Here is a 23,705-nt window from a genome sequence, read left to right on the forward strand (position 1 = left end):
ACAAAGCCCTTTGCAGAGCACTTGAGAAAATGTGCTATTAGTCCATACTGTAGTCATTGGCACTAGCTTATCTGTGACACGGTGGTGAGGAGCCAGGCTGGACCATTCCTGGTTTCCATCCCCCTACTCTGTTCTGGAACAGGCCGGGGAGAGATCTGGAATATGGGAAGGACTGTCCAATAACCCGTAAGCTGCTGCCTGTAGGTGGTTGTTGCCCCTGTCCTTCCTGTGCAGGAGACACAAATGTCAGCCTTGCCTTTTGGGCCAGCGAGGGGCAGGGAGAGATGGTGGCGATGCTGGCTGGTGAGTCAGGATTCTCAGCCCCCTCCTCAGCTGCATGTCCTATCTGATGGGGAATGTGTGGTCTTCCTCCTTTCCCATTTCTCCCCCAGCCCAGCCTCCAATGGCAGAACCTGAAGCCTTAGCAATCCCAGGCCTGGACAAGATTTACTTCAGCAAGTGGGCTTCGTAAAGAACTAGCTCAGTCTTTATTAGTCCTGTGGCCCTTTGCTCACCCGCTTCCTTCCAGACCTGGCCTGGTTTTAGCCACTGCGGTCCTAAGTAGCCAGGCCAGCACTTTTTGCCTGTCTCCTCCTCTCAAGGCCAAGTCCTCTGCATGAGGAACCCAAATCCCCCAAATCCTAGAGCGAGGGTGGTCCAGGAGCCCTGGGGCTGGGGGGAGAGGGAGGAGAGCAATCTTATTAATAGCCAACATTTAATGAGCACTTATTATCGGAGAAAATCTTCCCATTCAAGTATAGCCCATTTAATTCTCACAAGTACCACAGGGTACCAAAATCATCCCTGATGCAAGAGAAAATTAAGAAAATTAAGGCCCAGACAGGTTCGATAACTTGGCTAAGGTCATGGTGCTAGTAAGTGGGAGGCTTGAACCTGAGCAGTTTGTAACCCTCTGCTCCCTCCTCCTGGACCCTCTCGACCTCTGCTGGGATGTAGAGCTGGGCAGGGGGCAGAGGAAGGGGGTGACTTTGTGCAAGCCCTTGCCCGGGGATGGAACCTTGTCCAGCCTTGCAGGGTGGCACAGTGGAAACTGCCATGGACTTGGGGGCACCCGGGGTCACCTGTGGCCTTCTCTTCTCTGGGCTTCTGCCTGTAAGATGAGGGGTTTCTGTGGGAATTCTCCAAGGGCCAGGCTGGACCAAGGATTGTGGATGTCTCTGAGACACAGCCTGCTGCCACCCAGTCTATGCCTCCCAGTGCTGCCCAAAGCCACCATCCTTGTGGGTTCTTAGGCACAGATCCAGAGGCCTGCAACTTGGTTGGACAAGCAAATCACTAGAGGCCAAAGGCATGTCCTAAGGCAAGAAGCTGGGTGGGGAGGCCACCCCTGCCTCCTCCTCCAACCGTGTCCCCCTTGGAGTGCACAAAGCCAGAGCATCTGTTCCCCAGCGCCCACCATCTGGGCTTCTCTCAGCCTTCAATTACTCATCACCTTTCTGGCAACAACAGGAGAGATGCTTTGCCATGGTTTTGGACCTGAAATGAACTGGAGCCTCCGGCCATGGGCACCCACCACCTCCCCTTCTTCTCTGGGTCTCACTTGGTATCCCTTCCACACCCTCTGCTCTCAGATCTGCATCCCCCTTTCCAGGGTCCACTTTGCAGCAGGTTCTCTGGGGGCCCCAGGGAGAGGGAGGAGGGAAGCGGGGTCACTGCAGCGAGGGTTCTGGGTAATGTCCCTCCCCAGCCACCACACCAGCAGGCCATGAATCTTCCCTGCCCTGAACTGCCCTGAATCTCCGTCTCTTCATATCGTCACAGTGAAGTGGGTTTCGCCCAACGTTCCACGTGAAGAAATGGTCGTGGCAGGCCACGAGATTTGCCTAAGGCTAGGGAAAGTGGTGGAACGGGCATCAGAACTGGGTTTCCTGGCTCCCCATTCAGCGCTCTCAGGCTTGGATGGATGACTCTGCCGCCTGGGGCTGGGGGTGGGAGACCCCGGGAAGGTGTTTTGTAGATCAGACACTCACGCCCCACTCCAGACTCTAAGAACAAGAACATCCAGTCCATTTTTAGGTGCAGCTGAGATGGAGAAACGGCGGCTTAGGGTCCCCAGGATGATCTGCATCTAGATAAGGCATTCCTGCAGATCTAAAAGGTCTGCTGCCTCCCCTGAAAGGAAGGAGGGGGAGGCGATGCGGCCATATGGGGTGGCAGCTCAGGACCCGGGTCCTTGCAGTCTGCTCTCGGGTCTCCCCTGGCCCTCGTCTCTGTGGGAATCTGGGGGAGGTTGGCTGGAGGTCTGCAGAGGCCACACCACTTCTCACCACTTGACGTTTCTCCCTGTGCCTGTGGTCACTGGCTTAGCCAGTTCGTGGGGCAACACGCCTGCTATCTGTCCTGTGCCCAGGTGTTCCCGAGCTGTGCCACTTCCCCCACCCTCTTTGTACGGCTGGCCTTTGCTATCACTGCCTGGTGCTCTGTTGCTTTTCCATGGATGTGAGCAGCCAGTTTCCCCGACAGGTCCCTTGATGACAGCCCCCATCGTTGTGCTTCTCCCACAATGACCAGCATGCCAGAGGCCTCAATGAAAGACAGAAGGGCCTGTCCCCAGGGCCATACTCAGGAGCAGGAAATAATAAAATGTGATTTGCATATGTTTGCATAACATGAGTCACTCATTTTATAACCACCACCTCACCTCCCCCCCCCCCTCCCCCGTCTGGCCGGCACATTGGGGGTTATCAAGTCTTGCTCCCTGGATCACAGCATGAAGTAGAGGAAACGTATGTTTTGGGGTCAGGGTAATGGGTGTGATCTGGCTCTATTGACTGCAATTTAACCTACTGGTATTCAGTTTTCTCTTCCATAAAATGTACATAATCAGGGGCGCCTGGGTGGCTCAGTGGGTTAAGCCACTGCCTTCAGCTCAGGTCATGATCTCAGAGTCCTGGGATCGAGCCCCGCATCAGGCTCTCTGCTCAGCGGGGAGCCTGCTTCCTCCTCTCTCTCTGCCTGCCTCTCTGCCTGCTTGTGATCTCTCTGTCAAATAAATAAAATAAAAAATCTTTAAAAAAAAATGTACATAATCAGGGCTCAGCTGGTTAAGTGTCTGTCTTCAGCTCAGGTCATGATCCCAGGGTCCTGGGATCGAGTTCTGTATTGGGCTCCCTTGCTTCTCCCTCTGCCCCTCCTCAATGCTCGTGCTCTCTCTCTCTCTCACTTTCTCTCCCTCAAATAAATAAGTAAAATCTTTAAGAAAATACTTCTAAAGAAAAGGGACACCATCCCCTCTGTTCTGCCTACCTCAGGGCAGCTATGACAGTCCAAGGGGAGAGTAGGGAGAGACTCTGGTAGAAACCGTGAGCACCATGAATGTCGCTTATTGCCTTTGCTGTCCTTTTCCTAGCACCGAGGTCAGCCTACCCACCTCCCCCACCAGCCCTGAAGCTGCAGCCGCTGGAGCAGCAGCAGGATGTTCATGGGGCTCTCTGTGGGCAGGGCCGGGCAGCGGGGCCCTGGACCCGTCCGAACAGCTGCCATCTACTGAGAGAGTTCCATGTGCCAGGCACCGCGCCAGGCTTCTTAACTAGCATCCCCTCGGTTGACAGATCTATCAGATCATGTGTTAGGTGCGGCCAATGGCCTTCGTTCTAGTAGACGTGCCCTCTACAAGCTAGAAAGTGAGATGTGACCCGTCCAGCACCTCCTTGCAGCTTGGGCTCCGACTTCAAGTCACCTTCCATCAGTGAAATGCCCCGCACATAGATTTATAAGTGGAAAGAAGGAGGACACATCCTCCTGGGCTTGCGCTGTATGCTGCCGACGAGCAGCGTCGAGGAGAGGAAGGAGTTCCCAGCAGCAGACTGATACCCCACTGCTGGCTCCTGGGGGCGGGGGGTGAGAGACAATCACACCGAAGGCCACAGGGGTCCCCAATCCCTGGCTTGTAGGTGGAGAAACGTGAACTCAGGGGTCGAGGAGTCCAGTTCTGGCTTTCGCATGGCTCTGCTCCTTCAACACCTGAGCTCCTGGCTCCTGGCCTGCTCCAGGGGGAGGCCCTCTTGGCCCCAGGGACCCCTCCAGTCTTATCTCCTCCACATCCTTACAAGAAGCCTCAGCCCTAGCAGATGAGTGGCCCCTCATCTCCTCAAAGCCCTTGGCTTTCTCTGTTTCCTCCATTCCTCTCCTTTGTGGAAAGGCCTCCAGATCCTCGCTGAGGAAGAATGCTCCCTCCACTGTCAGGCCCAGCTCAACTCTGCTTTCTGGCACCTTTCTTAACTTGGCCAGCAAAACCTGCCTATCCCTCCAGCTCCATCTTACCCAGCTCTCCCCTTCTCTCATCCCCTGGCCTTCTTTCTTTCCCTCAATAAATGGAGCATGCCATCTTCTCTCTTGCTGCCACAGGACCTTTACATATGCTGATCCTTCTACCTAGAGTGTTCCTCCCTCCCACTAGTTAACTCATTCACCTCTAGTTAATCTCAGCTCAGTTTTTGCTTCCTTAGGGAAGAACACCAGACCAGGCCAAGCTCCCACATTCCATGCCTCAGAGTCTCTTAGGAGATAGACACAGTGTGACATTTAAGTAGAGGTCCCTAGGGACCCCAATCCTGTCTTTGCTATTTACAAGCTCCGTGTCTTGGGGCAAGTATCTTAGCTTCCCTGTGCCTCAGCTTTCTTATCTGTAACATCTACCTTATTGGGTGGATGTGAGGATTATATGAACCAACTCACTTAGAACAGTGACTACTACAGAGCAATGGCTCAATATAGTTAACCAGTATTTTCCTTGTTGGTAACTGGTACATTCGATGTTGATTTAAGGGATAACATGCCAAATGGTCGACTCCCCCAGGGGATACAAAGCTCTGTGATGGCTAAGTTTGCTTAATATTTTTTCTGCTGCGCTGGTTAGAGCTCGGTGCCTTATAGATGTTTGTGGAAGGAAGGGATGGCTGGTAGTGGGCTGCGCTGGACCTCACTGGCCCCCTGATCTCCATCCCAGAGTGTTTGGTTGGAGGGTTACCTCCGAACTCTGTAACCCAAGCCCCTCCTCCCACAGACGAGCAGAAGTGGCTGCTGCTAAGTATCTCCCTGGCTTCTAATCTCACGGGTCTGGACAGCCCCCAGCCACCTCCATCTCCCTCTGGAATTGGGCTCCATTGGTAGATTGAGGGCATGGCGAAATCTCGGGTTGAGCAGCCAGTTCTGACTTGATTTTTTTAAAAAAAGGAAAAAAAAGTGGCACGTCTCTTTTCTGAGTGTTGTGGAGCAAACACATTCCCACCACAAGCAGGTAAAGCTGCAGGCTTCCCTTCAACCCTGAGATGTTGCCACAATTCTCATCTCTGGGCTAACAAGTGGGACGGAGCCTTCAGCCGGCAGAGACGGGGCAAAGGGCTTGTCATCATCTTCATGATCATGGGGCCAGGGTGTTGTTCTCTCCCCAGCCTCTTCCCTGCTGGATTTCCCTGCAGGAGTCCTGAGTGGACTAAGAGGGGAGGGCTCAAGAGGGGAGAGACAGCCAGCTCGATGCCCGAGCCAGCCCCAGTCAAAGCGGGATGAAGGGGCCCAGCAGCAGAGGCACGCAGGCCGGAGGACACTGTTGGGTGTTATCCCCCTCAGCTCCTTCTGCGGGCCAGGATGGGCTCTGGTGGACGGTGTCCCACTCTGGTGAGACAGACAGACCCAAGGCTCTGCAGCCAGGAGGCTGAGCCCCAGCCCACGCAGCCCCCACCAGCTGCTGGTTCTCTGATGTGTAGCTGGAGCCAGCCATAACTGAACACCTGCTGGGTGCCGGCACTGGACTAGGAAGTGGGGGGGGGGAGCTCAACAGCAGACGGACCTGGCCTCAGAGAGCGCTCCGCCAGCGGAGCCCCGGAAACAGGAAAGCAGGCCATCAGAATAAAGGGCAACAGATGCGCTAATTCCGTGAAGGAAGCAAGATGTGGACGGCACCTGGAAAATGCTGCCTCCCGCACGCCTGCCTGGTCTCCGGAAGGAGACCCCAGAAACGCCTGACAAGTGGTTGCCTGCGGGGAGGGAAATGAGAAGCCGAAGCAGGGGGAGGAACTGACTTTCGTTATATTCTCTTTCTCCCTTTTTGAATTTTGTACTGTGCCGACCTAACCGATTCAAACAGATCAAAGCCAGACAGAGCTGAAAGGCGGCCGCGTGGGAGAAGCGCCAGAGGAGGACGTGACCCGGAGAGCGAGATTGCGCAGCCCTGACCGCGGGGACTCTTCTCCCCAGCAGGATCTGAGGCTTCTCATCTGCCGGGGTGCGTGTGTGCACGTGCGCACGCATGTGTCTGTGTGAACACACACGTGTGCGGCCAGTAATCTCTAGGGTCTTTCTTAGCCCTCACATTCTAGAAATCTGCCCTGAATTTTGCTAAGGGGTTGGCCCCAGGAGGATGCTGGCCAGTGGCAGTGGGCAGGGACTAGTTTTGAGCCCAGGTTGGAGAAACACTCGTTCTGGTCTGGGGCCACTTGGGAAAGGGGAGGTCTATGGGGACTGTGTTCTCTATGGCACCTGGCCTGTCAGCAAAGGGGTCTCCAGCTCAGGGGTGTGGGGCTGGCAGGAGCTATGTGCTGGGGTCCTAGCCCGATGGCTTTCTCAAAGCCTTCTGCAGAGCACAGACCCCTGAGACTTGACCTCTTATGAAACTGAGTCACTGGGACACATGAGCGTGGTTCAGTGTCACCTGGAGAGCCTGTTCCACACAGATGCTGCCTCATTCCCGGGGTTTCTGGTACGACAGGTCTGGGCTGGAGTCCGGCAGATCCTGGGTGAGGCAGACTCTGCTGGATGGGGCCTCATTTCGAGGCTCACTCCATTAGACCATGGAACGGGGGATGGGAGTTGTCTCCCTCCACCCCCTGCCCCAGGCCTCAGTGTGGGCGTCCCGGTCTTTTAGGACAGGCCCTGGAAAGGTCAGGCCTGGCAGGCTCTATTCTATCCTCTCAGTCTATCTCTCCCAGCTGCCTACCTGTCACTCATGAAATCATTCATTCAGTGAAATAACGGGCCAGATTCTGTTCCTTGCAATCAAGGTGCTTATGGTCCAAGCATTAGATTCTAGTAGGTCCCCAGACCACAAAGGAGCCATGACAGGTCTGCATGAGTGTCCTCCAGAGGCCTGGCGAAGGGGTACTGGGAGCCCAGTGGAGGAGCCGTGGACAACCTGGGAAGGCTGCCTGGAGGCGGCACCAGCCAAGGCAACATCAGAGGGCAGCAGTCACATTAACCGAGGGCTTACTGCCAGGTGCTGTGCTGAGACTCTGTCAGCACGAGCTCTTTCCCTCCTCACAGCTCCATGACCGAAACTACTGTTAGTGAGGAGACTGGCAGCCACACACCTAGCTTTAGGGGCACGTGGGGCTTCAGACCTGGAGTTGGGAGTTGTGGCCACAGGGAGGCCAAGGGCACGACATTCCCTGAGACCACGCATGCACAAAGGTGGAGAGGGAGGTGGGCTTGGCTTATGTGAAGGCTTTCCCCCAAGAGAGTCTGGGTCCCAGATGGAAACACATCACCCCTCAGGGCAGCAGAGATGGGAGGGACACCCAGTTCTGTCCCCATCTGTCTAAATAGGGCAGGAGCCAGGCTGGCTGCCTCCGGGGGAGGCGGGGAGAGGTGGAGGGAGGGGCCAGAGCGCAGCTGCTCCAGCCTTGAGTGTGAGCCAGATGGGAGAGGCTGCAGCGCCCAGCTCATAGGCTTCCCGGGGCCAGCGGGGCAGAGGGGGCCCAGAGCAGAGTGGCCTGAGAAGCACAGTGTTGTAGTGGGAGATTTCTGGTTACAGATCTGACTGTGGTGAAGGCTAGCCCTGGACAGTGGCTGAGGCATAGGCCCCATACTCTGGCCCCAAACAATCTCTGGTAAGCTCTATGGGTCCTGGCCTCCTCAACTAGATCATAAAGTCCCAGACCGGGGGCCAACCTCATTAGGACCTTGATCCTGCCTCTTTGATGGGGGGTCAAGAAAACCACTTATCCATGCTGAATGAGGGCTCATATAGCTCCCTGAGTCCAGAGGATAGAACTGAAGGAAATGAGCACAAGCTATAGCAAGAGGTATTCTAGTTAGACACAAGGAAGCACTGGTCTGGGATGCTGAAGGGAGTAGTAGTCTCTGATGGTCTAGCTCTTTGGTGGGGATCTCTGTCTCCTTTCTTCACTAGTTCCTCCATGCTGTCTCACCTGTGTCTTGGTTCCCTCTCTCCTTTCCTGCTGACCTTCCCCTTCCTTTTTTTTTTTTTTTTTAAGATTTTATTTATTTATTTGACAGAGAGAGATAGCACAAGCAGGAGAGCGTCAGGAAGAGGGAAAGGAAGAAGCAGGTTCCCTGCTGGATCCCAGGACCCGGGGATCATGACCTGAGCCAAAAGCAGGTGCTTAACTGACTGAGCCACCCAGACACCCCTGGCCTCCCCCTTCTGCCTTCTTTGTGTGAGTGGGCCACACCCCCCAGAATTTGTCCCAGTATTGCTGGGGGCCTCTGAACTTGGCCACACTCAGTTCAGCCAATGTTTGCTGAGCCCCATACCCGCTGAAGGTGAAAGGGCCTCTCCCAGGGAAAGCAGTGCACACACCCAGGGCAGAGCAAGGACCACATAATGAGAAGGGAAAAGCCAGACTGATAGGGCTCAGAGACCACAGCTCCCCAGGGGCAGGGAAGGCTTCAGAGAGGTGGCAGGAGAACAGAAACAAGTGGGGACAGGGGCAGTTTGGGTAGAGGGGACAGATGAGTGATGGACGGAAGCAGAGCGTAGAATATTCCGGAAATGGCAGGTAGACTGGCATGGCTGCCAAACTGGCATGAGCGGGGTCTGGTGAGATAACAGGAAGGTCCTGAACCTCAGAATGAATAATTGTGCTTAACTGTGCAGGCAATAGGGAACTACTGAAGGCTTCGGAGGAAGGGCATGACATTACCTGGGCTGGGATTAGAAGGGTTTCTCGATTTAGCTCCTATCCGGGGATCTCATGAAAGGCACCCGTCCCCCATTCTGAGTTCATGGGCTTGTCAGGGGTTCCCGGGGTGGGGGGTGGGGGGAACAATTGGTGTCTCAAATGTCACCTTTCAGTGAGGCTTGTCCTGATGACCCTATTTAATAATGAAACTTCCCAGGCTCTCCCAGTCCCCCCTTCTTCTCTATTTCCCCCGGATTGATCCCCTGTCATCCTTTATGCTGCTCACTGTCTGTCCTCACCCCCATGAGAATGAATGAAGACGCCATGAGTTTAGGGCCCATGTCTATCTGTCTTGTCACTACATCTCCCAGTGCTCCACCTAATGCCTGGAATCCCAACAAATTCATTCATTCGTTGCATGAATAAAGAGGAACATAGCACCCTGCGTGAAGCAGCGTGGTCTGGTGTTTTCTTTCCCCGTCACTCCACTCCCAGCTTCCTGAGCTTGGCAGCACCAGCGTGGAAATCTCCGCCCAGAGCTCTGCTTCTGCCCCGCCGAGCCTTGATCCCCTGCCAGGCGTCTGGGAAGATCTGGACTGTTCCTCCTCCCCTCCCTTGCCAAAGATACCACCACTTCCCTTCATCTTGGAGCGGAGGCCAAGTGAGGAAATTTTCAACTGAGGAAAGTGAGAGACTCGCAGGACTGAGGCAGCTGCCCCGGGCAGCTTGGAAGAGCGCCTCTGACGGATGGAACAGAACCACCACAGGTCACCGAGCGCCCGCCCCGCATAGGCACTGGACAGGTGCCCTGGACATGTTGATCCATTTGGCCTCTCAGAAACCCTATGGAATGGGTTTTATTCTTCCGTTTTACAGACGGAAAAATAGAGGCTCAGAGAAACTAAGTGACATGGCACGGTCTCCCCGCCTGGTGAGGAGCCTGGTTTTGGACACGGGTCTGTCCTACTCCAACCCAGTGCCTCCTCTTCCGTGCCAGGAGCCTCTCTTCTGCTAGGGAAACAGTGGAGGTGTGGGGCGTGGGGCAGGCCGGGCTCTCCGTCCGGGGCACCAGATCACAGCTGGTCTCTGCTGGCCTCAGGCTTCCCAGCCAAGCTCCAGGAGCAGAGGTTCTGGTCACCTCCCGGTGCTGAACAAGGACAAGGACATCCTGTCCACCTGGCCTGAACTCATCCAAGAATGGGAGTAATAACTGTGGGCACTGCCTGCTCTGGCCTGGGCTGGGCGTCCTCTCCTCACCCTGATGGGTACCCAGAGGGCTAGAGTCCAAATGCTGCTCCCTGCCTTTGAGGCCCCTGCAGATCCAAGGGAGCCCAAACCTGCCCCTTGGGCAGAGCCAGCATCCAGCATCCAGGGCAGAGCTGGGGAGGCTAAAGAGCCTGGAGCAAACTCCCAGCTGTGGGGCTGTCCAGGGCTGCACATCCGTTCCTTGGGGACTTGGTTCCCCAAGGTGGAAACCCTCTCTCTCAGCAAACGCCACCGATTTCTTATTATGTGTAAGGAAAATGATAAAGCTTCTGTTTTTGAGGCCCTTAAAGGACCTCATAGACGTAGTCACAGAATGGGCAACGGGGAGCCGTGGATGACTGTGGAGCAGGGCAGGAAGGGCATTACCCTGCTTCAGAAAGCAGAGTGTGGCTTTTGTCATGACCTGAGCTAACGTGTGCGAAGCACTCACTGAGTGCTGGAGGTGGTCCCAAGTGTTTTACAGATATTAGCTTTAATCCTCACAGCTCCCCTGGGGTACTGTTGCTATCCCCACTCTACAGATGAGAAGACTGACATACACAGAGATGGCAGGGCTAGTAGTGGTGGAGCTGGGACCCGAACCCTCCATGCCCCTCAGTCTGTCTTCATCACCACGATTTGATGCCGCCTCTCACAGAGATCGGAAACTGGAGGGGCAAGGGTCTGGCATGGGCTGGGGCGGAGGGCATGGCCAGAGGGATGGAAGTGAGATCCCGCTCCTTGCCCTGGGGGGCCTCTCAGGCTGGACCAGGAAACTAGGAGGGAGACGTGGACATCCAGCACTTTGATCTGCACAGAAACGAACTACATCTAGGACCGCTTTTGTGGATAATGGCAACAATCCCAATCTTCTCGGCCAACAGCCCACACAGGATAACTACTTCTTTGGCGGCAAAGACATTGTAGAGACTCTCAAATGGAGATATCTTATCAGTGGGACAGCCTCCATCAATCCCCCAATCCTTTCTTGATTTTGTTAACTTTCTTACTTAAATTGGGGAGAAAGCCTCACTGTGATGCTAACTTGGCTTTAACCTCTTCTAGTTTGGGATGTCCGATCACCGCCAGCGTCCCTGTCACAGAGCGGATGGGTTGCTAGGAGCCACTGGGTAGGTGGAAATAGAGAAGAGGTGACGGGGTGGTTCGGGGGAGAGACTGGCTGAGGCCAGGCAGGGAAGAGGCAGCCGAACCCGGGAAGGGCTGCCTGAGACCCTAGGGTATCCTAGACGGTTTTGACAAAATTACATCTGGTTTCTCTGAGACATTCAGCTACAACACTGTCAACAGCACTACTGGTATAAGTAAGCCTTGAGAAGTAAAAAGAGACTGAGGTAGGATATAGCACTAAGATCCCTTCCAGCTCGAAGAGTCTACGAAGATACCATCTGTCATAATCCCTTCCTGAGGAAAACGCGTCGAAAGGCAGGGCACTCTTGGAAGGGATGTGTCTGGCTGCATTCTGGGCCTGTCCCAGACTGAGCTCGGCGCGGGCAGGAGCCACACGGGACCCAGCTAACCGCTCAGCCGGGGGGCGTTTCTGTGGGGTGGGGGACATCCTGACCAGAGCCAGAGTAGCCTCTGGCCCCCTTAAGGACCAGGCTGCAGGAGCCAAGATCACCTGGGACAGTGTCCTTCAGAAAGAGGACTGGGCTTTCCTGCACCCCCCATCAGGCCGTGGGTTTAGGACGACTTCGGGAGAGCGCTCACCCAAGCCGTGGCTGGAGAGCCCCAGGTCACCGGCGATGGGGTGGCCGCATTTCCTCAGGCTGACAGAGGAAGCTGGTGTTAGGGTCTTAGCACTGCTGGGTGGGACGGTGGAAAGAGCACCTACCTGGACAAGCAGGTGAGGTGTGCGGCTCAGGCAGATGCCTGGTCACGGGCCCTCCCTCCTCTTGATCAGTCCTCAGGTGCTTCTGAGTGGCCCAGCCTTGTCCCTGCTCGGTTCCTGACCACGACGATGGCTCCTCCAAGGCTCTGTGGCACAGGGACAACAAAGCACCTCAGATCTCCCCAACCTCCCTGCGGCTCCTCACCCAGCCCAGCAGCCTAAGCCCCACACGCGTGTCAGCATCTCGCCAGGAGGCCTGCCTCAGGGGAGTTCTCATGGGGGGCGGGGCACCCCGGTTGACCCCCCAGCTGGTCCCCTAGTTCTGCATCCAGCTGCTCATCCTTGGGGTGGGTGAGCTGGGGAGCCACCCTTCATCCTAGGTGAGCATGAGCCTGAGGGGAGGGACCCCACGGACGGAGCAATGCCCTCAGAGTCTAAGCACTGGGACGCCTGGGTGGCTCAGTCGGTTAAGCGTCTGCCTTTGGTTCAAGTCATGATTCCAGAGTCCTGGGGTCGAGTCCCGCATCGGACACCACGCTCAGTGGGGAGTCTGCTTCTCCCTCTGCCTGCCGCTCCCCTGCCTGTGCTCTCTCTCTTTCTCTCTGACAAATAAAATATTAAAATTAAATAAAATAAAAAATAAAAGTCCCTCCTGGTGACTTGGGAGCACCCCACTTTCCCATGTGGGGGGACTTCAGCCCAGATACCCAGACGCGGCCAGCAGGGCTGAGCTGGGGAGCTCAGAGGGGCCCATATCCATCAGGGGACTTCAAGTAGGACTTCAGCACCTTTTGGTGAAGGGGGAGGCTTGCTAACATGTAGATTTACGGGCCCTACCCCAGCCCACTGAATTAGAATCTCCAGGAAGGTGCCTGGGAATGTGCATTTTAAAAGGTTTCCCATGTGGATGCATGCGAAATAAGAGTCGCTGGACTACGTGTCAGAAAAGGGCCACGACCAAGGATGAAGCTTTGACCACATGCATAAAGGGGTCATTGGTCTCTCTCCCACAAGCAGCATCACAGGAGCCCCGTCTCTGCAGACAGACTACCCAGGGGTCCCCAGCAGCTGCTGAAACCTCTCCAGGCCCCCTTTCCCTGAGGACAAGATGAAGACTGGAGATGTCTCTTTGGCTCTTCCAGATCGAAAATTACAAATGTCAGAGAAGGGAAGCCCATGAAGAAATATAAAAAGAAAGTTCAGAGGGAGGCACTTAACCAGTATTCTCCCTTTCTGTTTTTCTTAACTATTCTTTTTTTTTTTTTAAAGAATTTATTTATTTATTTGACAGACAGAGATCACAAGTAGGCAGAGAGGCAGGCAGAGAGAGAGAGGAGGAAGCAGGCTCCCTGCTGAGCAGAGAGCCTAATGCGGGGCTCGATCCCAGGACCCTGGGATCCTGACCTGAGCTGAAGGCAGAGGCTTTAACCCACTGAGCCACCCAGGCGCCCCTTAACTATTCTTTTTCAATTCTGAAAATAACATGCTTATCGGGGGAAAAAAAATCAAAGCATTCAAACTAAGGCACAGTGAAAAGTCCCCTTGTTCCCCCAAACCTCTGTCCCACTCCCAAACACAGCCACATTTCCTGTGTAAGTTTCCTTCCAAAAATTTCCCATAAATATTGACAAATACATATCCATGCCTGCATCTTTATTCTAAGCCCAGCCTGGAACAGATTCCGGTACTCTGTTTCGTTAGTTAACACACACACACCCCATCTCTGCATTAACACACACCCCACACCTCACACACAGCACACACACGTCCCTCGTTTTTACAGCAGTTCACGTGTTCCACTGAAAAACGCACTGTAATTTCTGTGAGTCTACTCCTGTTAATGGGTATTTAGAGGTTGTTTCTACCTTTTGCCTGCAAAAAAAATCTTTGGTTATATATCTTTGTACCTATGTGTGAGGTGAGCTGTAGGATAGAAAGTAAGGAGTTGAGGGTTACATGCATCTAAAATTCTGATAGATGTTTCCGAATTGTCTTCCAAACAGGATGAACCAGTCTGAACTGCCCCAGCCACGCACAAGACTGCCTGCACCCCCCGACCCCGATACTGTTTGTTATCAAATCTTTAAACTTTGCCAATACTGGGGCGCCTGGGTGGCTCAGTGGGTTAAAGCCTCTGCCTTTGGCTTGGGTCATGATCCCAGTCGTGATCCCAGAGTCCTGGGATCGAGCCCCACATAGGGCTCTCTGCTTAGTGGGTAGCCTGCTTCCCTTCCTCTCTGCCCGTCTCTCTGCCTACTTGTGATCTCTGTCTGTCAAATAAATAAATAAAATCTTAAAAAAAAATTTTAAAACCTTGAAAACTGATGTCTTGTTTTGATGTGTCATTTTGTAATTATCAGAAAGAGATGTTATTTTCATGTTTATTGATTGATTGGCCTTTGCATTTATTTTTCTGTGAACTGCTTATGTCCTCTCCAATTTATCTTACTGATTTTTTTAAAGCATCTTTCTTTGTTGTTGTTGTTGTTGTTTTTTTTAATTTAAATTCAGTTTAGTTAACACACAGTATATTATTAGTTTCAGGGGTAGAATTTCGAGATTTATCAGTTGCATATAATACCCAGAGCTCATTACCTCGCATCCCCTCCTTAATGCCCATCACCCACTGACCCCATCCTCCTACCTCCTTCCCCTCTGGCAACCCTCAGTTTGCTTCCTAGAGTTCAGCATCTCTTATGGTTTGCTTTCCTCTCTGTTCTTATCTTATTTTTCCTTCCCTTCCCCTATATTCATCTATTTTGTTTTTGAAATTCCACATATGAGGGAAATCTTATGGTATTTGTCTTCCTCTGACTTATTTCACTTAGCAAAATACCCACTAGTTCCATCCACATTGTTGCAAATGGCAAGATTTCATTCTTTTTGATGGCTGAGTAATAGTCCTGTGTGTGTGTGTGTGTGTGTGTGTGTGTGTGTGTGTGTGTGTTTGTGTGTGTGTGTGTGTACACCACATCTTCCTTATCCATTCATCTGTCGATGGACATCTGGGCTCTTTCCAGTTTGGCTGTTGTGGACATTGCTCCTATAAACATTGGGGTGCGTGGATCACTACATTTGTATCCTTTGGATAAATATTTAATAGTACAAAATTGCTGGGTCATATAGTAGCTCTATTTTTAACTTTTATTTTTTTAAAGATTTTATTTATTTGACAGAGAGAGAGAGATCACAGGTAGGCAGAGAGAGAGAGGAGGAAGCGGGCTCCCTACTGAGCAGAGAGCCTGTTGTGGGGCTTGATCCCAAGACCCTGAGATCATGAACTGAGCCGAAGGCAGAGGCTTTAATCCACTGAGCCACCCAGGTGCCCCTATTTTTAACTTTTTGAGGAACCTCCATGCTGTTTTTCCAAAGTGACTGCAACAGCTTGCATTCCCACCAACAGTGTAAGAGGGTTTCCTTTTCTCCGCATCCTTGCCAACATCTGTGTTTCCTGTCTTGTTAATTTTAGCCATTCTGACTGGTGTGAGGTGGTATCTCATTGTGGTTTTGATTTGTATTTCCCTGATGCTGAGTGGTGGTGATTCTTAAGAGGTTTTTCTAAACTGTCATAGGTCTCTTTTATTTTATTTATGACATTTTAGGCTTACAGAAATTTATTTTTCTGTAGTCAGAAGAATTTCTTACTAGAGCATCTTAAGAATACTTGCCCTTGTTTTTCACTAGTACAGTTTGGGTTTTCTCCTATCTTCATTTTAATCTTTTTTTTTTTTCTAGAATATATTTTGGTGTAAGGACTATAGTGGGGCCCAGCTTTATTTTTCCCCCAAGGAGGTAGAGAGTTGCCCCAAAGTCATGTAGGAATATTCTCTTCCTTCCCTCCATCCCACCATCCTTCTCTAAATTTAAAATCTCAATTTAACCATGTAGAAGGATGGACACAAAGAGCATGACCTCTGAGTCAAGTGCTGGTTCAAATTCCAGCTTCATTGGATCTAAGCGAAGTTACCTGACCTTCCTGTGCCTTGGTTTCCTCCTCCAAAAATGATAATAATAACAGCATTACCTATGATGAGGATTAAGTGAGTTATTTCAGGTACGGGGCTGTCTGTAACAGACTCACCTGAGCAAGCTTTAAGACACATGTAGGCTGCAGGCAAAAGGATGGGAGAAGATACTGTATGCAAATGAGAACCAGAAGAGGAAAACAAATTATCTATAAAGAACTTCTCAAACTCAACACACAAGAAACAGATAATCATGTCAAAAAATGGGCAGAAGACATGAACAGACACTTCTCCAATGAAGACATACCAATGGCTAACAGACACATGAAAAATGTTCATCATCACTAGCCATCAGGGAGATTCAAATCAAAACCACATTGAGATATCACCTTACGCCAGTTAGAATGGCAAAAATTAGCAAGACAGGAAACAACGTGTATTGGAGAGGATGTGGAGAAAGGGGAACCCTCTTACACTGTTGGTGGGAATGCAAGTTGGTGCAGCCACTTTGGAGAACAGTGTGGAGATTCCTTAAGAAATTAAAAATAGAGCTTCCCTACGACCCTGCAATTGCACTACTGGGTATTTACCCCAAAGATACAGATGCAGTGAAAAGAAGGGCCATCTGTACCCCAATGTTTATAGCAGCAATGGCCACGGTCGCCAAACTGTGGAAAGAGCCAAGATGCCCTTCAATGGACAAATGGAGAAGGAAGATGTGGTCCATATATACTATGGAGTATTATGCCTCCATCAGAAAGGATGAATACCCAACTTTTGTAGCAACATGGAAGGGACCGGAAGAGATTATGCTGAGTGAAATAAGTCAAGCAGAGAGAGTCAATTATCATATGGTTTCACTTATTTGTGGAGCATAAGAAATAACACAGAGGACATGGGGAGATGGAGAGGAGAAGGGAGTTGAGGGAAATTGGAAGGGGAGATGAACCATGAGAGACTATGGACTCTGAAAAACAATCTGAGGTTTTGAAGGGGCGGCGGGGGGTGGGAGGTTTGGGGGACCCTGGTGGTGGGTATTATGGAGGGCACATATTGCATGGAGCACTGGGTGTGGTGCATAAACAATGAATTCTGTTACACTGAAAAGAAATTAAAAAAAAAAAAAGGGATGGGAGAAGATACTGTATGCAAATGAGAACCAGAAGAGGGGGAAAAAAAAAAAAAGAACCAGGGGTGGCCACACTGCCCCCAGACAAAGTAGATCCAAAGTCCAAAACTGCCGCAAGGCACAAAGAAGGCTATTCTAGAATGATTAAAAAGGTCAATTCTCCAGAAAGAGATGAGAATTATAAATACATGTGCACCTAACAGCAGAGCACGCAATTATATGACACAGACAGAACTGAAGGGAGAAAGAGTAACTCAACAGAGGAAGGGGCTTAATAAACCACTTGCAATAATGGGTAGACCCCCAGAAAGATCAATAAGGACCCAGAGAACTTGAGTATCTACAACACTATAGACCTACTGGTCCTGATACATGGATGTGGGACACCCCTTGCAAGGGCAGCGGCACACACACTCCTCTCGAGCACACTAGGACTGTTCTGCAGGCTGGGTCCCAGGCTCGGCTACAGGTGGGGGGCGTCCCACAGCTCCTGGCATGCAGAGACCACTGCATGGCAGCGATGACTGCCTCTCAGATGTGCTTGGGTCTCTGTCTACATAAAGGCTTCTGTTCCCTTGATCCGTCAGCCAGCTTCAGCATTTGACAAATCTTTATTACCATTGCTGGGCCCCCTTCTAAGTGCTGGGGAACAGAAGTGAATGGCGGCAGCCAGACTGGTTCTTGCCACCTCCCGTTAGACTGACTCCTAGTCAGGTTTAACGTGTTTACTGATACTGTAAATGTTCCCTTCCGTTTTATTTTCTAAGAATCTAAAGTTTCTATGTCATAAATACCATTTTAATACTTATTAGCAGTCATCTTACTCTATTCCTTTATTATTTCTCGTAGTTTTTCAGGAGATGACCTTGTTCTTTTTTTCTCCAGATAATGAATCTTATCGTCTACAACTTGACAAGTTGGCCTCCTTTTATAACTTCTATTTTCAAAAATTTGTATTGGAGTGTACTTCTAGAGGAATGTTAAAGAATGTTTAAGGTAAGAATGGTCATTTTCCCCTTGTATGTGTGTATATCTATACACACACATACACACACATGCATAATATTATGTTAAGCAATGTCCATCTATTCCTATTAAATAAGAGTTAAAATTGAGACCTTGAGTAGTCAAAGCAATCTTGAAAAAGAAAAGCAAAGCTGGAGGTATCAGATTTCAAGTTATATTATAAAGTGGTAGTGATCAAAACAGTATGGTATTGGCATAAAAACAGATACATAGTTCGATGGAATAGAACAGAAAACCCAGAAATGAACCCTAAATTATAAGGTCAATTAATCTTCGACAGAGGAGGAATGACTACACAATGGGAGACAGTCTCTCTTCAACCAATGGTGTTGGGAAAACTGGACAACAACATGCAAAAGAATGAAACGGCACCACTTTCTTACGCTACACAAAAAAATAAATTCGAAATGGATTAAAGACATAAATGTGAGACCTGAAGCCATAAAAACCCTAAAAAAGAGCACAGGCAATAATTTCTTATTGCAACATTCAACAGCAACATTCTTCTAGACATGTCTCCTGAGGCAAGGGAAATGAAAGCAAAAATTAACTATTGGGACCACATCAAAAAATAAAAAGTTTTTGCATAGTGAAGGAAACAAAACAAAAAGGCAACCCACTGAATAGAGAAGATATTTGCAAATGACATATCCAATAAAATGTAAGTATCCAAAATGTACAAAGAACTTATAAAACTCAATGCCCAAAAACCAAATAATCCAATTTAAAAATGGGTAGAAGTCATGAATAAACATTTTTTCAAAGAAGACAAATCCAGATGGCCAACAGACACATGAAAAGGTGCTCAATATCATTCATCATCAGGCAAATGCAAATCAAAACCACAATGAGCTACCACCTCCCACCTGTCAGAATGGCTAAAATCAACAATACAATGTTGGTGAGGATATGGAGAAAAAAAAAACGCTTATGCACAGTTGGTGGGAATGCAAACTGGTACAGCTTTTGTGGGAAACAGTACACAGGGTCTTCAAAAAATTAATAATAGAACTACCCTAAACCCAGTAATTGCACTTAATGGGTATTTACCCACAAAACCGAAAACACTAATTCAAAGGGATACACCCATCCCTTTGTTTATAGCGGCATTATTTGCAATAATCAAAGGATACAAGCAGCCCAAGTTTCATCCATAGATGAATGGATACAGAAGATGTGGTATATAGAGACAATGGAATATTATTCAGCCATAAAAAAGCATGAAATCTTGCCATTTGCAATGACATGGATAGAGCTAGCAAGTGCTATGCTACGCAAAATAAGTCAGAAAAAGACAAATATGATCTCACCCATATGTGGAATTTAAGAAATAAAACAGATGATCAAAGGAAAGAGAGAGAGAGAAAGAAAAACCAAGAAATAGACTCTTAACTATAGAGAACAAACTGATGGTTAGCAGAGGGGAGGCGGGTGGGGGGAATGGGTAAAATAGGGGACGGGGATTAAAAAGTATACTTACCAAGATGCAAGAAAATAAAATAAAGTGACAAAAACATTTGAACAACAGAGATACAGGGGTGCCTGGGTGGCTCAGTGGGTTAAAGCCTCTGCCTTAAGCTCAGGTCATTATCCCAGGGTCCTGGGATTGAGCCCCGCATCAGGCTCTCTGCTCGGCAGGGAGCCTGCTTCTTCCTCTCTCTGCCTCTCTGCCTACTTGTGATCTCTCTATCTCTGTCAAATAAATAAATAAAATCTTTAAAAAAAGTAAAATAAAAAATAAAAAACAGAGATACAATCAGGGACATATGTTGAACTTTACAAAATGCCTTTAAGCCATTTTTAGCATTTATGGAGCTGTTTACGTGAGTTTTCACCTCTTTTGACCTATTACTTGGTTCAAGATAGTCCCACTCACTTGTGGTGCATTTGTTTTTTAAACATAACACTGTGCAATTCTATTTGTTGTTATTAATTTGTGAATTTTGCACCAGTCTTCAGAAATTGGATTTTTTTTTCAGTCATTTTTCTTTTTTGTTGTTGTCAGTGTTATGCTGGCTTCACAGAATAATTTGGAATCTTTCCTTCTCTGTGATCTGGTATGGTTGGTGCAGCTTCAAAAACATGTAATTAGGGGCGTCTGGGTGGCTCAGTCAGTTAAGCATCTGACTCTCGATTTTGGCTCCGGTCATGGGATCGAGCCCCAGTTCGGGCCCTATGCTGGGCATGGAATCTGCCCGGCATTCTCTACCTCTCTTATAATAAATTATAACTCTCTCATAATAAATTAATATTTTTTAAAAACATAGAAATATCCTTTCCTTGGAGGTTTATAAAAATTCAAAGTTGGCTAAACCTCTGGTTTTTGGGGGGAGAGTTTTATGAAAACTCAGTTTCTCTTGTGATTATTGATCCATTCACGCTTTCCAGTTAGTTCTTCTGGGGTCAAACTGGTGATTTATATCTTCTCAGAAAACTATCAGTTTCAGTTGATTTTCAGCTGAATTTACATGTGGTCAAGCACAGTATCCTCCAAGAATCTTTTTTCTTTTCTCTGTATTAGCGGCTATTTACCCATTTTAATGTTCCATTTTACATATTTGGCTCATTCCTACCCCAACCCCCATTAGATTACTTAGACCTTAAAAAAGTCATCCAAGGACCCATGCTGTTCGAACAGTAGCCTACTGACAATGTGCATGGCCCAGAGACTGAGTAGCTGGAATCAGGGACGAGGATGAGGAAGGTAGTGGGGGAGGGGCATTCAGAAAACATTTAAAAAGTGCGGAGAGCCCCTGCACATGTGCCCTGGCCTTGAACATCCCACATCTCCTTTTCACAAGTCCCCCTCACCCAGTAACACGTGACAACTCCTACCCTGTCTTCAACCCCCAGCTGCCACCTCCTCTTGGAACCTTTCCTGGCTTCCCCGGGAAAAGTCAATGCCTTTCCTCTGACATTCAAGTTTACTTTTTTTTTAATTTAAAAAAAGTTTTTTTCAGATTTTATTTGTATGTAATCTCTACACCCAACGTGGGGCTTGAACTCACAACCTCAAGATCAAGAGTCTCAGGCTTCCATTGACTGAGCCAGCCAGGTGCCCCTAATTTTCAAAACTTTAAAAAAATTTTTTTATTTAGGGGTGCCTGGGTGGCTCAGTAGGTTAAAGCCTCTGCCTTCAGCTCAGGTCAGGATCCCAGGGTCCTGGGATAGAGCCCCACATCAGGCTCTCTGCTCAGTAGGAAGCCTGCTTCCTCCTTCCTTCCTTCCTCTCTCTCTCTCTCTCTCTCTGCCTGCCTCTCTGCCTACTTGTGATCTCTTTCTGTTAAATAAATAAAATCTTAAAAAAATTTTTTTAAATTTATTTGAGAGAGAAAGCACACAAGCGAGGGGAGGGGCAGAGGGAAAGAGAGAGAAGCAGACTCCCCGCTGAGTGGCGAGCCAGATACGGGGCTCAGTCCCAGGACTTGGGGATCATGAGCTGAGCTGAAGGCAGATGCTTAACCAACTGAGCCACCCAGGCATTCCATAATTTTGAAAACCTTTAAACACAAAAAATTAAAACAATAAAACCAATGGAATTAACTCGTGCTAACATTCTATCATTTTTACCTCAGATCTTTTTTGTTAAAAGCAGCATTACTCGGAAATTAAAAGTCCTTCCTTCCATCCACCGGCACCAGCTCCTTCTTCCCCTTGCCCAAGACCACAAGTGCGAGTCTAGTAGCTACTGCAACATGTCTGTATCCATAAATCACAAACAATTTTGTCTGTGATTGCCACGGAAATGAAATGTTCCTGAACGGTATTATTCGGCAATTTCCCATTTCTTGCAATACTGTTTGAGATTTATTTATGCTAATACCAATCGCGCGCTTGTTTATTGAGGTAGAAGTTACAAAACATAAAATCTTCCAATTCCGTGTGTTTTAACTGCTGCGTAAGATCACATTTGTAGTTGTCTGCTCCATCACTGTAGACACTGAAGACACTGATGTGGAGACCTCTTTTGTGCTTCCAGCCTTACTGCCCTAGATATCCTTGGAGCTGTCTCCTCAAGCACACGTGTGAGTTTCTCGAGGTAATTATACACCTAGATGCGAAACTGTTGGTCATAAAGTATGTACAGTTGCAGCTTTGAATGTCATTGCGGAAACCTCCCCAGTGCTTCGTCCCACCGTTACTCCAGCATTTCTGCAGCTGTCCCACGATCAGTTGACTTGCCCACCTGCCCCCTCCCCCACAAGTTACCAGAGGGCATGTGTGTGACTGGCACTCAGTGAACACTTGATAAATGTCAGGATGAGCTCACTGTCTAGCACAAGAGACAGATGCTAATGGGACAAGTGCATTAAAGGCTATGAGGCCTCTCCTGGCAGGGATCCAGGGAAGGCTTCATGGAGGAGGTGGCATGGGAACCGGAGTTTGAAAGGCAGGGAGGGTCTGACTGAATGAGGCTGGAGATGATGGAATGACTGGGCTGGGAGGAGGGGGTGGGTCAAACGGCCTGGGCACCTTGGATGTGACCGAGTGGTGGTTCTTAGCTGAACAAGGGGCGAGCATAAGGGGGGAGGAAGGGTAGAGAAGCCAGCGTGCGTATTTTGTAAAATCTTCAGGGTGATCTGATCCATCCCCGCTCCATGCAGGAAGAGCCTTGAGCCAGAACAGAGTGTGTGGGAAGGTGAAAGGAAGCAGGAAGACAGGCTGGAAAAGGTAAGTGGGTCTAACCCAAGCTCAGTCTCCAATGGCAGGCTCTGGGAAGCCAGTAAGAAGTGACCAGGTCAGAGATGGGCTCAAAGATGACTCACCTGATAAGAGACAAATCGCTGGGGTACCCAGGCCCTGGAGTAGGAGTAGGTCAGAGAGCCTGTCCCCCCCACCTCCACCTCTCTCCTCCCTCTGTCTCTGGGGACGGATCAGGTCACTGGGCCTGGACTTCTGCCCCAGACCCACAGCAGAGTGCTGGGACTCAGCCCTTCCGCGTCCTCCGCTTTGCAGTCCTGTGAGCCCAGGCTGTTGCTGCCTGTCCCCTCCATTCTAGCTGTTCTAGGCAGGTGTCAGGCCAGGGGGCTGGGGATACCCTCCGTGAAGCACGAAGCCAGGGCCCCTGCATTGAATCTCGTGCCCTGGCCTAGCTCAGCCCATCTGATCAAGCCTGCAGTGCGTCCTGGGGCCTGAGGTGATGGTGGGGTAGGAGTCCTGTCCTTCCGTATTCCCTGCAGTCCTTTAGCAGAGCCTAGCTCTGGGCACCTGGCCCAGAGTGGAGGGAAAGGGGAGACACGCACGACCTTCGCTTCCAAGTCCTTTTGTCTTAAGCCACTTCAGCAAAACCACCAGCAGCGGGGATAGCAGGTGAGCGGAGGTTGTCAGCCATGCTCGGGAGGAGGGGCACTCCTTGGGAGTCACACAGGCCTGGACTCGCTCTGGGTTCAGCTGCTCTGGAGCCGGCGAATGTACGTGCGCCTGCGTGTGGTTGTGGCTGTTAAAACCTCTCTGAGCCTCAGTGTTCACATCCATCAAGTGGGCCACTCACACCTGCTCTGCCCCTCCCCCAGGAATAACAAGGAATGTGAGGTCATTCAGTGGCACCAGGACCTCAGGGCAGGGACACGGTTCAGGCTGTCGTTCCACTGCCTGAGCAGCTCTCCCCAGAG

At 50.0% G+C, this 23,705-nt stretch overlaps 1 protein-coding gene across 2 annotated transcripts in view; it reads right to left on the reverse strand.

The window, feature by feature from the left end:
• Positions 1-23,705, reverse strand: part of LOC111148607 (transmembrane protein 63C) — a 69,407-nt gene that overhangs the window by 41,330 nt on the left and 4,372 nt on the right. Inside the window, exon 2 of one of the 2 annotated variants that reach the window (XM_022505314.1) lies at positions 11,977-12,119. The gene's annotated coding sequence lies outside the window, so the exon portion shown is untranslated. Of the gene's footprint in view, positions 1-11,976; positions 12,120-23,705 lie in introns of those variants that run through there. The other variant, XM_022505315.1, reaches the window with a different exon arrangement.

The sequence above is a fragment of the Enhydra lutris genome, unplaced genomic scaffold, assembly GCF_002288905.1.
Source record: "Enhydra lutris kenyoni isolate GAN:26980312 unplaced genomic scaffold, ASM228890v2 scaffoldscaffold20, whole genome shotgun sequence".
NCBI lineage: Eukaryota > Metazoa > Chordata > Mammalia > Carnivora > Mustelidae > Enhydra > Enhydra lutris.